General features: G+C 44.6%; 1 long non-coding RNA gene across 1 annotated transcript in view; it reads right to left on the reverse strand.

Annotated features, from left to right (window-relative positions):
- Positions 1-16,003, reverse strand: part of LOC132820157 (uncharacterized) — a 67,209-nt gene that overhangs the window by 24,505 nt on the left and 26,701 nt on the right. The window lies entirely within an intron of this gene.

Below are 16,003 nucleotides of genomic sequence, written 5' to 3' on the forward strand. Positions count from 1 at the left end.
AATAATCTTATATGTCTCAATCATATCCCCTCTCAGTTTTCTAAACTCAAGGGTATACAAGCCCAGTCACTCCAGTCTTTCAGTGTAAGGTAATCCCGCCATTCCAGGAATTGACCTCGTGAACCTACGCTGCACTCCCTCACTAGCCAGAATGTCTTTCCTCAAATTTGGAGACCAGAACTTCACACAATACTCCAGGTGTGGTCTCACCAGGGCCCTGTACAGCTGCAGAAGAACCTCTTTGCTTCTATACTCAATCCCTTTTGTTATGAAGGCCAGCATGTTCTTAGCCTTCTTCACTACGTACTGTACCTGCATGATTACCTTCATTGACTGGTGTACAAGAACACCCAGATCTCTCTGTACTGTCCCTTTACCTAAATTGATTCCATTTAGGTAGTAATCTGCCTTCTTGTTCTTGCCACCAAGTGGATAACCATACATTTATCCACATTAAACTGCATCAGCCATGCATCTGACCACTCACCTAACTTGTCCAGGTCACCCTGTAATCTCCTAACATCCTCCTCACATTTCACCCTGCCACCCAGCTTAGTATCATCAGCAAATTTGCTAATGTTATTACTAATACCATCTTCTATATCATTAACATATATTGTAAAAAGCTGCAGTCCCAGTATTGATCCCTGAGGTACCCCACTGGCCACTGCCTGCCATTCCGAAATTGAGCCGTTTATCACTACTCTTTGTTTCCTATCAGCCAACCAACTTTCAATCCAAGTTAGTATTTTGTCCCCATTACTATGCACTCTAATTTTGCTCACTAGCCTCCTATGTGGGACTTTATCAAAAGCTTTCTGAAAGTCCAGGTACACTACATCTACTGGATCTCCCTTGTCCATCTTCAGAGTTACATCCTCCAAAAATTCCAGGAGATTAGTCAAGCATGATTTCCCCTTCATAAATTCATGCTGACTCTGACCTATCCTGTTACTACTATCCAGGTGTGTCGTAATTTCATCCTTTACAATAGGCTCCAGCATCTTTCCCACCACTGAGGTCAGACTAACTGGTCTATAATTTCCTGCTTTCTCTCTCCCAACTTCCTTAAAAAGTGGTACAACATTAGCCACTCTCCAATCCGCAGGAACTGATCCCGAATCTATCGAACTCTGGAAAATAATCACCAAAGCATCCACGATTTCTCGAGCTACCTCCTTCAGTACCCTGGGATGTAGACCATCAGGCCTCGGGGACTTATCAACCTTCAGACCTAACAGTCTCTCCAACACCAATTCCTGGAAAATATAAATTCCCTTCAGTTCAGGTCCTTCAGCCACAGTTACCTCAGGGAGATTGCTTGTGTCTTCCCCAGTGAACACAGATCTGAAGTACCAATTCAATTCTTCTGCCATTTCTTTGTTCCCCACAATACATTCCCCTGTTTCTGTCTTCAAGGGCCCAATTTTAGTCTTAACCATTTTTTTGCCTTTCACATACCTAAAAAAACTTTTACTATCCTCCTTTATATTATTGGCCAGGTTACCTTCGTACCTCATTTTTTCTCTGTGTATTTCCTTCTTAGTAATCCTCTGTTGTTCTTTAAAAGCTTCCCAGTCCTCCGTTTTCCCACTTACCTTTGCTATGTTATACTTTTTCTCTTTCATCTTTATATGTTGCTTAACTTCCCTCGTCAGCCACGGCCACCCATGCTTCCTCCTGGGATCTTTCTTCCTTTTAGGAATGAACTGATCCTGCAACTTCTGCATTGTACACAGAAATATCCGCCATTGTTCTTCCACTGTCATCCCTGCTAAAGTATTGCACCATTGAACTTTGGCCAGCTCCTCCCACATAGCTCCATAGTTCCCTTTTTTCCGCTGAAAAATTGTCACTTCCAATTGTACCCTCTCCCTCTCAAATTGCAGATTGAAGCTTATTGTATTTTGGTCACTACTTCCCAATGGCTCCTTCACTTCGAGGTCCCTGCCCAATTTTGGTTCGTTGCACAGTACCAGATCCAGAATTGCCTTCTCCCTGGTCGGCTCCAGCACAAGCTGTTCTAAGAATCCATCTCTGAGGCACTCCACAAAGTCTCTTTCTTGAGGTCCAATACCATCCTGATTCTCCCAGTCTACCTGCATGTTCAAATCCCCCATAATAACTGTAGTAACATCTTTGCAACAGGTCAATTTCAGCTCCTGATTTAACTTACATCCGACATCCAGACTATTGTTTGGAGACCTGTAGATAACTCCCAAGAGGGTCTTCTTACCCTTAGTATTTCTCAACTCTATCCACACTGACTCTACATCCCCCGATTCTAGGTCCCCCCGCGCAAGGGACTGAATATCATCCCTTACCAACATGGCCACCCCACGCCCTCTGCCCGTCAGTCTGTCCTTATGATAGCATGTGTAGCCTTGAATATTCATTTCCCAGGCCCTGTCCACTTGAAGCCACATCTCAGTTATCCCCACAATATCGTATCTGCCAATTTCCAAAAGAGCCTCAAGCTCATCCACCTTATTTCTAATGCTTTGTGCATTCATGTATAGTATTTTTAATTTGTTACTGCCCTCACCCTTCCCATCAACTCCTATTTCACTCAACCTTACAGCATAATCCTTTTCTGAGTTTTCTGCCTCATTGATACAGTTGTCTTTCTTGACTTCCCTTTTTCTAACTTTCCTTCCAATTTCCTTCTTAAACATCCCTCCCCTCCCCCGCTACTTAATTTAAATGTAGCTGTGTTGCAGTAGCAAACCTGCCTGTCAGAATGCTGGTCCCTAACCTATTAAGGTGCAAACCATCTCTCTTGTAGAATTTATGCTTACCACAAAACATGCCCCAGTGATCCAAAAATTTAAATCCTTGCTTCCTGCACCAGTTCCCCAGCCACACATTCAAGTCCATTATCTCCCTGTTTCTGGCCTCACCAGCCCGAGGAACTGGAAGCAAACCGGAGATAACCACCTTGGACATCCTGCTTTTCAGCCTTCTTCCTAGTTTGAAGTCCCTCTGTAGTATGTTCTTCCTCTTCTTCCTAACATCATTTGTGCCGACATGTACCATCACCTCTGGCTTTCACCTTCATCCTTGAGGATTTCCTGCACTCTGTGATGTCTTTAACCCTGGCACAAGGAAGGCAACACATCATCCTTAAGTCCGTCTGCTGCCACAAAAACCCCGGTCAGTTCCTCCCACTATGGAGTCCCCTATTACCACGGCTCTGTGCGATGTCCGACTCTACCACTCTGTCTCTGCGCCAACTTTTGATTGACGGACCTGGCCGCCTCGTGACCTGGTCCCCAGCATTACAGTCTTCATCCGTTTCATTCACTCCATATGATATCAAGAAATGGTTGGACACTCTGGATACTGCAAAGGCTATGGGCCCTGGCAACGTTCCAACACTAGCAATGAAGACTTGAGTCCCAGAACTTGCTGCTTTCTTAGCTAAGCTGTTCCTGTACAGAGATAACACTGGCATCTACTCAACAATGTGGAAAATTGCCCAGCTATATTCTGCACACAAATAGAAGCACAAGTCCAACCTGAACAATTACCATATCATGAGTCTACTCTTGATCATCCATAAAGTAGTGGAAGGTGTAAATTTTATCATTGACCAGGAACTGAACAGGACATATAAATACAATGACTCCAAGGACAGGTCAGTTGCTAGGAATACTACATCAAATAACTCACCTCCTGACTCCCCAAACATTGTCCACCAGCACAAGTCAGGAGTGCAATGGAATACCCCAACTTACTTGGGTAAGTGCAGTTCCAGCAACACTCAAGAAGCTGGACACCATCCAGGACAATGCAGACTGCTTGATTGGTACTACATCCACAAGCACTAACTCTCTCCAACACCAATACAGAGTAGCAGCAGTGTGTACTGTCTACATGATGTACTGCAGAAATTCACTGTGGATCCTTGGACAGGATCTTTCAAACTTAGAGGCAGGTAGCATTGAGGAAGTGGGTAGGCTGCAGGAGAAATTGGACAGTTTAAGAGAATGGGCAAAGAAGTGGCAGATGGAGTACAATGTGGGAAAGTGTGAGGTCCTGATCTTTGGTAGGAAGAACAGTGGCATGGACTATTTTCTAAATAGGAAGAAAATGCAAAAGTTTGAAGTGCAAAGAGACTTGGGAGTTCTAGTCCATGCAATATAAAAAAAGGAGAAATATTTCATTGCTATAATCTTTACATTGAAAGTCATACGTGGTAGTATATTTTACAGAAATCCATATGATTGCTTCCTTTGATGTTTTGGTGTCTTTAAACTTAAGGAAAATAAAATCAAGTATTGTGCCTTCTGACGAGAGGATCCCCAAGTTATATTGGTTCCAGATGGAATATCTCAAATTGTCAAGTTTTTGGGTGAAGAAGGTTGAACTTACTCCCCTCTTTCAGTTACCCCCCGTCTCCTCTTATCACAACAGGATTGGTTTGGAAAGGATCCCCACGCTTATGAATGGTTTTCTCTCAGTCATAAAATGACTTTATGTTTTGAGAGGAGACCATTTAACTAGGTTTTCTTGATTTCATGAAAGATTGAGTTTATTCATTGTGAAACATGAAATACCGCATAAGAAATATGAAATCCACATGCACACAGATTAGAAATGAGAATTGAATCCAGAGAAGTTAAGATCTTAAAAAGTTATATGGATCAGCCTCTGACATTGTGAAAAGTAAACATTAGGATGCTAGACCATTACTTTGGATGATACCAGTAGCAGAGATGTTAGTAGGTGAGCACTTGATTTCATAATGGAGAAAGTGAGGACTGCAGATGCTGGAGATCAGAGTTGAGAGTGTGGTGCTGGAAAAGCACAGCAGGTCAGGCAGCATCTGAGGAGCAGAAGAATCAACATTTCGGCCATAAGCCCTTCACCATGTCGATGCTCCTGGTCCTCGGATGCTGCTTGGCCTGCATGTGATTTCCCAGCACCACACTCTCAAGTTGATTTCATAATGCTTGGTTTTGTAGCTCAGCAGAATTCTTATATCTAGTTTCCTTCCAATAATCTCTGACATGCAACATTCAGACGTAGAGAGTCTTTTCACCTGGAGTGCATGGGTATTGAATGGCTGCCTTCAGGCTTTGATCTTCGCACTGCACTAGTCCACACATGTCAGGTTGCGAGCACACACACAAGGCATTGGAGTTGACTTTCAGTTTATATTTCTGGAAAGGTAAAACATAAGCATATCTTCCATCTCACATCAACTTGCAGGCTTTTTTTTTAAGATTAGATTACTTACAGTGTGGAAACAGGCCCTTCGGCCCAACAAGTCCACACCGACCCTCCGAAGAGCAACCCACCCAGACCCGTTCCCCTACACCTAACACTACAGGCAATTTAGCATGACCGATTTACCTAACCTGCACACTTTGGGACTGTGGGAGGAAACCAGAGGAAACCCATGAAGACATTGGAAGTTGCAAATTCCACACAGACAGTTGCCTGAGGCAGGAATTGAACCCGGGTCTCTGGCGCTGTGATGCAGCAGTGCTAACCACTGTGCCACTGTACCTGTGCCAGCAGACATAATTAGATGGTATTAAAGTCTTGCTCTTTGAAGCTTCTTTGTCACCTTGCAAGGTGAGACATTCCAGGTTTTCTCTGAAGGCTGAGGGCAATCCACACAGGTCTATCAGCCAGTCACTGATTTACATTGATCAAAATTTACATTCTTTCCTTTTCCGGGCTACACACCATCTTTTGAAAAATGCATGTTGTAATTAAAAGCTCAAATTGTCCAAAGGCAATCTGTGGTCTTACCAGGCCCTTCCCTGTTATGAATGAAAACCTAACCCTATGGCTAAGGAGTTGGGTACAGGAGATGTCTCACCTAAGTCAGTTTTATTTTATAATGAGCCTAAGCATACATTAATATGCTATTCAAGGGGGAAATCATAGCTAAGCCCACCCTGCCCTTATCAATATATGCACTAACTAGAAAGTCCTACTCAACAACAGGGAGGAGTTAGAACGCCTAGTAATCAAAGGCCACTCTGAACAGGTCCAGTTGTACAGCAATTCCTATACTAATTCAGATTGATTAATGGTATAGATTGAACTTAGGACCTTTCGACTGTATGCTTCAGATCGGTGCCTTTTTTTCTCCACAGTGGATCACTGAAGCAGTCTTAACCTCTTACATTTATAATTATCTCCCTCCACTTCTCCTTGTTGTGGTATCACATTGAAATATTTTCTTTAATGCTGAATAAAAGCATTATTCATAGCCTTTATTTTGTGTTTCTTATGTTAATGTAATAACAGCAGAAAAAAATGTTGCATTGCAGATGAAAAGTGAAAAGCTTTCTGAAGTATTTATTACAATCCTTCTTTCATTTGGGACAGATTATTCATAAACATATTGTTAAATAGCAATTACTTTATTGAAAACTAACAATATTCTTTCATAACTTTTTGTAAGATAAAATTTATAATGAGATGTGCTTTTCAAAGACACTAGTTGACACTTCACGTTTAAATTAGCAAATAACATTTTAAAAGACTTTGGAATTACTCATAAAAACAATTCATAGTTGCTTAATGACACAATGACAGCATTGCCATGCATAATTAACATGTATGTCATAAAACATAGTAATTATATCATTTAAATAATAGATTCAGATTTCCATAAACCTATAAATAGAGATTTATGACCAGTCATATTCTTCTTGGGATTCCACACAATAGAAATGAATATTTTGCAGCAATCATTCATTACAAAAAATATATCCCCACTGTTGAAAGTCCTGACACGGTTCTAAATACTTTCATTTTTTAATGTTAAGGTTTTGCAGAGCTGCAGAACGTAACAGATATTTAAGAATGGTTAAATTTTGAAATAGCTTCAGGATTTTAAAAAAGTCTTTAATACATTTTTCACTGAGAATTACATCAAAATTACATTGAATGGACAGGCCAGCAACAGACCAATGAGCCCTCTTGTCCTTCTTGCTCTTTATGATACATCTGACTCTCTGCTCACTGTATTGCAGTTAATTCATTAAATACGTTTCTCACATCTTTTGTCTCTCATGTGCTCATCTTGCTTCCCCTTAAATATATTACACATTGCAGTGTGTAATTAAACAGTATGGGTATTATCAAAGTATTCTAAGATGCACAGTGATACTGATAAAGATCATTGGTGTATTATTGACAAATCATCACATATGGTGACTCAAAACCAACTGTCAATTACAGGTGAAGCAGGGGTAGAATTCAACAGATATTTGGAGAACCTGTACATGAGTTTCTACCTTAAAATGATTATTTCTGTATTTCCATTTTGCCTTTGTCCACATTTATACTATAATGAAACATGGCCACATGAACTTGCCATGCCAAAACTACTTACTCTCATTAGCATTGACACTACAATGCTCTAGTGGAGTACAGAGGCAATTTGCATTCAAAGCGAAATGAACTTATGATGGAAAATCTGGTGGGATTGGTCTGCAGAGCAAGGGGTTGATTTTAACTTTTGAGTTAGCTAATATCAACTAATGATATTGTTGGGGTATTTTCGAGAAAGGAGATTTGATTTTTAGACCATGCTGGGGCCCAAATAGAAGCTAGAAGAGCACTAAAAAGAATTTCACCAGTCTGTGTGCAGGATGTCTGGCTACTTTGCATCTCAGAACATTTTTGCATGAAAAGGGCCACACAAGACAGCTTATTCAAAATGTGGTGACAGTATTAATGAGCATCTTTCATTTTAGGAGTGCAGGAAAACTAACATTCCAAATTCCTGATCTTTGATGCAGCAGGTACTTTTCATGAACTTTTGTTGAAAGAGATGAGGAGAAGAATTAGCTGGTGTTAACAGATGATGGCAGTAAGGAATAAAAGGATGACAAGGTAGGGCCACTCAAAGACAGAAGCGGGAAGTTGAGTGTGGACCCTGTGGAGGTCGGAGAGATGCTAAATGAATATTTCACATCGGTTTTCACTCAGGAAAAGGAGAATATTGTAGAGGAGAAGAATGAAGTAGAGATATTAGACTAGAAAGGATCGAAGTTAGTTACGAACAGGTGTTATTAATTCTAGAAGAATTGAATGTAGACAAGTCCTATGCCGGATGGGATTTATCTGAGGATTCTCTGGGAAGCTAAGGAGGAGACAGCAGAGCCTTTGGCTTTGATATTTGAGTCGTCATTGCTACAGGTTTAGTACCAGAGGACAGGAGGATTGCAAATGTTGTACCCTTTTTCAAGAAGGGCACTAGAGATGACCCAGGTAATTGTAGACTAGTGAGCCTTACTTCTATTGTAGGAAAGATTTTGGAAAGGATTATAAGAGGTAGGATTTATAATCATCTAGCAAGCAACAATTTGATTTCAGATAGTCAACATGGTTTTGTCAAGGGCAGGTCGTGTCTCATAAGCCTCATTGAGTTTTTAAGAAGTTGACCAAGCATGTAAATGAGGGTAGGGCAGTTGATGTGATATACATGGACTTCAGTAAAGCCATTGATAAGGCTCCACATGGGAGGCTGTTGGCTGTTCCAGAGGCATGGAATTGAGAGTGATTTAGTAGTTTGGATTAGAAACTGGCTTTCTGAAAGAAGACAGTGAGTGGTGGTTGATGGAGAATATTCAGCCTGGAGTTCAGTTACTAGTGGTGTGTTTTGGGACCACTGTTGTTTGCCATTTTTATAAATGACTTAGATGCAGGCATAGATGGATGGATTAGTAAATTTGCAGACGGCACTATAGTCGGTAGAGTAGTGGACAGTTTGGAATAATAGTACAGGTTGCAGGGGAACTTAGATGAACTGCAGAATTGGGCTGAGAGGTGGCAAATGGGGTTCAATGCAGCTAAATAACAGAGAAGAATATCAGGAAGGCAGAGTTCTGGGTAAATGGAAAGATTCTTGGTAGTGTGGATGTGCAGAGGGATCTTGGAGTCCATGTACACAGATCCTTGAAAGTTGCCACCCAGGTTGATAGTGCTGTTAAGAAGGCATACGGTGTTTTAGGTTTTAGTGGTAGAGGGATTGACTTCCGGTGCCGCAATATCATGCTGCAACTATACAAAACACTAGTGCAGCCACACTTGGAATACTGTCCTGGTTCTGGTCACTATATTTCGGGAAGGATGTGGAAGCATTGGAAAAGGTGCAAAAGAAATTTACCAGGATGTTGCTTAGTCTGGAGGGAAGGTCTTATGAGGAAAGACTGACAGACTTGGGTCTGTTCTCATTGGAAAGAAGAAGGCTCAGATGGGATTTGATAGAGACATACAAGATGATCAGAGGGTAAGATAGGGCAGACAGTGAAAGTCTTTTTCCGAGGATGATGACGTCAGCTTGTACGAGGGGGTATAACTACAAATTGAGGGGTGATATATTTAAGACAGACATCAGAGGCAGGTTCTTTACGCAGAGAGTGGTAAGGGCGTGGAATGCCCTACCTGCTAATGTAGCTGAAAATGTGTTGCTGGTTAAAGCACAGCAGGTTAGGCAGCATCCAAGGAACAGGAAATTCGACGTTTTGGGCCAGAGCCCTTCATCAGGAATCAAGCCCTGATGAAGGGCTCTGGCCCGAAACGTCGAATTTTCTGTTCCTTGGATGCTGCCTAACCTGCTGTGCTTTAACCAGCAACACATTTTCAGCTCTGATCTCCAGCATCTGCAGACCTCACTTTTTACCTGCTAATGTAGTCAACTCAGTCACATTAGGGAGATTTAAACAATCCTTGGATAAGTGCATGAATGATTATGAGATAGTGTAGGGGAACGAGCTGAGAATAGGGCCGAAGGGCCTGTTCTGCACTGTATTGTTCTATGTTCTAAGTGCATGAATGAGAGAGTTAGGTATAAAGTAAACAGTGCCGGGGTCCTGAGGTGCTGTAGTAGTTCCCCTACCTCTTAACTGAAGGTCATGTTGTAAGTCCCACGTGATGATGTTGAGGTGTATCGTAATACATCTGTAAAAAGTTGTTTCTTTAAGAAAAGGAGAGAAGTAAGGAAAATAACCCAAAAGGATATATCTTCCTTGAGGAGTGGAAATTCCCTGTGGATTTCACTCACTCATTTTCATCTTTCCATAAACTGTTGCTCGTTCAATTTACATGGAACTCCCTTCTTTGCTGGATTATAAAAAGTATTGTAATCCTAAGATTTACTAATATTTCTGGCAATTTAGCAAGACTTTTCTTTTAATTTTGTATAATCCTTCACTTTTTTGTCGTAAATAATTGGCTGATCCTTCTTTGAATTTTTATATCCTGAACGAATGAGTAGTTGCTGTAAGCCATGTGATGATTTTTCAAGGACTATGCATTGCCTATGGACAGTCATACCTTTTACTGTATTTTCCCAATTCACCTCAGCCAATTTATGGTTCATGTCTTCATTATTTCCCTTATTCAAATTTAACACCATTGTTTCTGTTTAAAATGACCGCCTCACTTTCAAATACAGTGTATAGATCTACCATACTTGTTGTCACTCACACCTAAAGGCAGTTTTGAAACTATTAGTGAGCAGCATTTTCTCAGGGGACAGCTGCACCACCTACCCAGGACTGCCTGATGGTTATCAGTCCCTCTATGCTCCTCACATGTGTGGTGACCACCTTCGTTAAATGTGCTATGCTATGGGTACACAACAGAGGCTTTAGGATTGTTCACATACCAGAAGGTCAAGCTTATGCAGCTGATGACACTTGCTACAGATGCTTTTACCTGGGATACATGTATGTCCAAACACTCACAAATACTGCAACATGCACACTCCATTTGAATTAACTGATCTACTATCCTGTAATTTGAAAAACCTATTTGTTACCCATGGAATAAGTATAACATTACTACAAAAAGGCATATTAGTAACTTTATTTAACTTATGTTAACTTGTATTTTTCCTTCAGGTTTACTGTATTACCTTATTTTACGTAATCTTATTGTAACTTTACTTCCTTTTTAGTAGTATTTCTTATGGAAATTCAAATAGCTAATTCTTCATGATAAATATTTTTTTAAAGTATTTTTAAGCTATTCAAACTTATCCTTAACAGCAGCTTTGCACCAATCCAAGCTCTTAACATTTTCCTGTTGTATTGGATGTTCAGTTACAGTCAGCACAGTTGCAAAGTAGCCCTTAGTGGAGGTACCTCCCGCAGGTTTAGATTAGATTGGATTAGATTCCCTCCAGTGTAGAAACAGGCCCTTCTGCCCAACCAGTTCACACCAACCCTCCGAAGAGTAACCCACCCAGACCCATTTCCCTCCGACTAATGCACCTAACACTATGGGTAATTTAGCATGGCCAATTCACCTGACCTGCTCATCTTTGGACTGAGAGAGGAAACTGGAGCACCCGGAGGAAACCCATGCAGACATGGGGAGAAAGTGCAAACTCCATACAGACAGTCACCCGAGGCTGGAATTGAACCTGGGACCCTGTTGCTGTCTCTGCTCCAAATAAAGCGAGCGAAGGCCCTGAGCCTCACCCTCACTTTATTTGCCTCCCACAGGTCTGACAGTCTCTGCTTAGAAATTTCCCAGTCTCCGGATCCTCTTCCTTCTTACACCATTATGTGACTATCTTTGTGCCATCCTCTCTCTTGCATTCTTAGTGGCGTGTCTGTCTTCAGAATCTTCCTTTCTCGGACACTTCCCTGTTTGTTGGGGCCACTGTAGATGTATGAAGGCACAATGTTACATCAGCTGCTGACTGAATTTATTTGCAATCAATTTTAACTTTGCAAGAAAGCAAAATCCAATAGTTTGATGAGATTGACTAATTACCTCTAGTTACTTATGCATGTGCAAGATAATTTTCTTCTCAACATTAATGATGCGGAGTTTACTGGGTTAACACTCATCGTTCAAGCAGTTGAAAATATCCTGCATGCATGTGAATTAATAAGATGCCAAACTGTTCATTTAAAATTTTCATAAGGTCAAGCATCACTACACAAACAGTTCTCTCAATGCAGTGACTGCGTTTCTCAAGTAACATTTAAATGAACTGCTGCACAAAAAAATTGTCAGAGGTTTTGCTAGAAATACTAGAACAAGTCTGATTGAGTTGAACATTCATCTGAGCTTTCACAGCCTCAGCTGAGTTTCTGGTAATCGCAGCTTGGTTTTTAAGTGAGGAGAAAGGTGGTCGAGGTGAGATAGAGTGAATGGTGGAGGCTTTTAATAAAAATGACATCGGATAGGTGGATAAGTCAATTTATTCATGTTGCTGTGTCCCCACCATTTAGTGCCTGCCTAATTATCGGTATCATTTCCCCAGTGGACAAAACTTAAATGGGACTCTATTATTTGTTGACTTAATGGTCCAAAGGCCAGATAAAATGGCTGTGAGGCCCAAACTCGGAGTTTCACGTAAGACTCTATGGAATCCCCATTGCTTCAGAATCCAAGGAATTTCCTCGAAACTGAAGATTCCAATAGGAAATGCCCCTGTGCCCGGACCCCTTCTGAACGCATAGTGACTTGGGAGGGTTCTGCAACAGTTAATAGCTACTCAACAAATGTTAGAAGATTAAAAGTCCAATCCAACTCCTGGCTAATTATTAAACTGACACCCTCCAACTCATCATTTGCACTCAACAACATCTCTAGACTACTTACACTGTCCAGACCCTGATTGATAATGCTCACACTGCTGTAACCAACCCAGACACTTCTTCCCTGCCTCCTCTACTCCTGGACCCTTCAAACTTTCACCAGACCCAACATCGCTCTTTCTAGTTTGCTGGACCTAATATATATTTTTTAAAACCACCTAACTGCAGTAGTGTTTATTTTTCCCCAGCAACCATGGTGTATGCATAGGTGTGAGACACAAAGTGCATGAATCTTTATTCAATTTCCACCACCAGGAAGATAGGAAAACACCTGGGTGGCCAGTGACAAGCAGTGCCCTTCACATCAAAGGGCAATGTTGTGATCAAACTGTGAAGGGAAGGGCTGGGACTAAATCAAAATAGAGTTGGAGGGGGAAATAATGCACTTCAGTCCCTGCGGCACCCACCTCTCCCCGAACAACTCCAGGGTGTTGGTGGACACTGCGTGCTCCTTCTCCAAGGACACCCAGGCTCTAACATAACCGTGGAAGAGGGGCAGGCAGTCAGCCCTAACGACTCCCTCCACAGCCTACTGCCTGGACCTGTTGTTTATGGCCAGTTTGGCCAGGCCCAGGAGCAGACCTACGAGGAGGTCTCCAGACCTGCCCTACCTCCTCCGTACCAGGTGCCCAAAGATCAGGAGCGTGGGACTGAAGTGTAACCAAAAGCAGAGGAGGAGGAGGTTTTTGAGAATCAAAAAGGGAGTGCAAACGCTCACACCCAATATACTCATGGTCCACGGACTCCACAGAACAAGCAGTTGGGTTGGGAGTCCGTGAACCACCGCAATCTGTGATTGCAGGGGACCGCTGCGTGCAGCACCCTCAACCCCATATCCCTGAGAGAAAGGGGGAGGACTCCCGCGTAGAGAGCACTCCACTGGGGATCCCCACCGCCCAGTGGCAAATGGGCACACCAAGGCGTGTCCGGACAGTGAATGAGGGAGAAGAGGTGGACGGTGTGCACCAGCAGTCGATATAGGACCAGGGAGACCGGACGCCAGTACTTCAAAGAACAAAGGTCCCCCTTCTTTGGCAGCAGGACGATGACCGCCCTGCACCAAGAAAGGGGCAGCTCTCTAGAATTTAGACACTCCCCAGGACCTGTGCGTAGTCGCTCCCTAGGACATCCCAGAACGCCCTGAAGAACTCCAATCAACTTGTCCTGCCCCAGGGATTTGCCCCTCAAGAGCCGGTCAGCTCCTCTAAAGTGACGGGAGCATCGAGCCTCCTGGCGTCCTCCGGGCCGAGCTGCGGCAGGTCCTCCCACAGAACTCTGCGAGCATCCTCGCTGGACGAATCAGGAGAGAACAGCCGTGTAATAGGTTCGGACGTGGGCCCTGATACCCTCCGGATCCGAGACGAACGTCCCGTCGTCGGCCAGCAACACAAGGAGCTGCTGACAGGTGCCACGACTTTTTTCCAGCGAGTAGAAGGGGGAGCCGCGTTCCAGGTCCTGGAGGAGCTGGATCCGCGACCTCACATACGCGCCCAGAGCCCGGACAAGCTGCAGGTCCCGGAGCACAGCCTTCTTCTCTTTGTACACCCCGTGCAGGGCCGGGTCTGCGTCGGGCTGACCGTGGCGTGACTCCAGGTTGAACATCTCCTCTCCAACTCCCCAATCCTGGATTTCCGCCTTTTTGTCGTCCCCCTTGCGTACTCCTGACAGAAGATGCAGGCGTGAGCCTTGCCCACGTCCCACCATAGCCTCAGGGAGGTGAAGCTTCCCCGCTTCCTTCTCCAGCCGGCCTAGAAACCACGAAACGAGTCCCGGAACCGCTCGTCCTCCAGCAGCAGGTTGTTAAAGTGCCAGTATGCAGAGCCGAGCCTGGCGCCGAACAGAAGGAGTTCTGCCCACACCAGGTGATGGTCCGTGCACGACACCTGCTGCATGGAGGCTGTCAGAAAACGGGAGGCGTACACCCGCGAAACATACAGGCAGTCGATTTTGGAAACTCCGACCCCAGGCCTCACGGAGGTGAAGGCGATGGAGTCAGGATGGAGATTCTGCCAGACGTCCACCAGGTCGAAGGACTTGACCAAGTCCCCCAACCTCCTTCTCAATGCCCAACTGGTACGGGCACCACCATGATCCCTGTCCTCGATGTACTGGTTCTCGTCATTGGAGGTGAGATGAGCGGACACTTGTCCGAAGAAGCTCGCTTGCCTCGGCCAGGCCAGGGGAGCGTAGACGTTCACCAAGTGAAGCACCGTACCCCCCCAGCCGAACCATCAGGTGAAGCAAACGGCCTGGCATGGGCTCCCTGACCCCCAAGATCCTTGGCTGAAAACGCAGGTCCAACAAGTTAGCCACCCCACCAGATCTGCGGGTGAGGTGACTCGCCACTCCAGGAGCCAGGTGGCTTCATCTCCCAGGCTGGTGTGGGTTTCTTGCAGGAAGCACACCGCATACCTCCCGTCCCGGAGGACCGAGGGGGTCTGGAATCTGCGCTGTGACTCCCTGCTGCCGTTGATGTTGAGGCTGGCTATAGTTGTCTCCATGTTGGAAGCATAGTGCAACCACCACCAGTACACAGTTAAAAAACTATGTATACACACACACACACATTTACTGGGAGGACGAGAGAGGGGCACAGAAGTCCCTCGCCCACACCTGGAGCGCCCCCAGGAAGTTCCTGATGTGCTTTTGTTCACTCACATCGAGCCCAGGCACCTGGCGTGCAGCGTGGGCTGACCAGTAAACTCTTTCGAAGGATCTCCAGCGGTCGAGTGCCAGTTGGGCTCTATCCCAGTGACTCAGTTTCCTCGACAACCTCCCGGAGTTCCTCGAGGGGGATGAGAAGGTGATCAGTGGGGGGGCACCTGAGACTCAAAAGTGTCGCTGGAGACAGACCCTGCATTGTCCCCAGTGTTCACCACAGATCCCGAACCCTCCTCCAAGAGGTCACCCTCGGTCTCCGACCCTTCCCTACCAAGAGAATGGGGGCTAGTCCAGCACCACCAACTGGCCTCAAACCCCCAGGGTCACTGGCGGTACCTTCCTCAGCACACCCCTTCCCAGAACACCCCAAGTTTGGGGTCATCGGGCAGCAGAGGCTCAGGGTCCCACTCCTCTCCCGACACCAGGATGCCCAGCTCCTCAGGGAAAAGGTCCTCCCCAGGGCCAAGGCCCCCAGGGAAACAATCTGGGAGGAAGGAGTAAGGATAATACCTCCCTCCCCTCCACCACTCAACAACCCAGCAGAGAATTCAACATTGTCATCTGCACCACAGGCCAGAGGAGTTATAGCAGCAAAAGGTCCAGCTGTTGCCCTTAGGGTAGGGTAGGGTAGGGTAGGGTAGGGTAGGGTAGGGTAGGGTAGGGTAGGGTAGGGTAGGGTAGGGTACACTGTTGGCTCATCCCCTAGAGGCAAGCAGCACCACCTACACCTCTTCCCCAGAGAGACAGGGGGG

Source organism: Hemiscyllium ocellatum, chromosome 11 (genome assembly GCF_020745735.1).
Source record: "Hemiscyllium ocellatum isolate sHemOce1 chromosome 11, sHemOce1.pat.X.cur, whole genome shotgun sequence".
In the NCBI taxonomy this organism is placed as follows: domain Eukaryota; kingdom Metazoa; phylum Chordata; class Chondrichthyes; order Orectolobiformes; family Hemiscylliidae; genus Hemiscyllium; species Hemiscyllium ocellatum.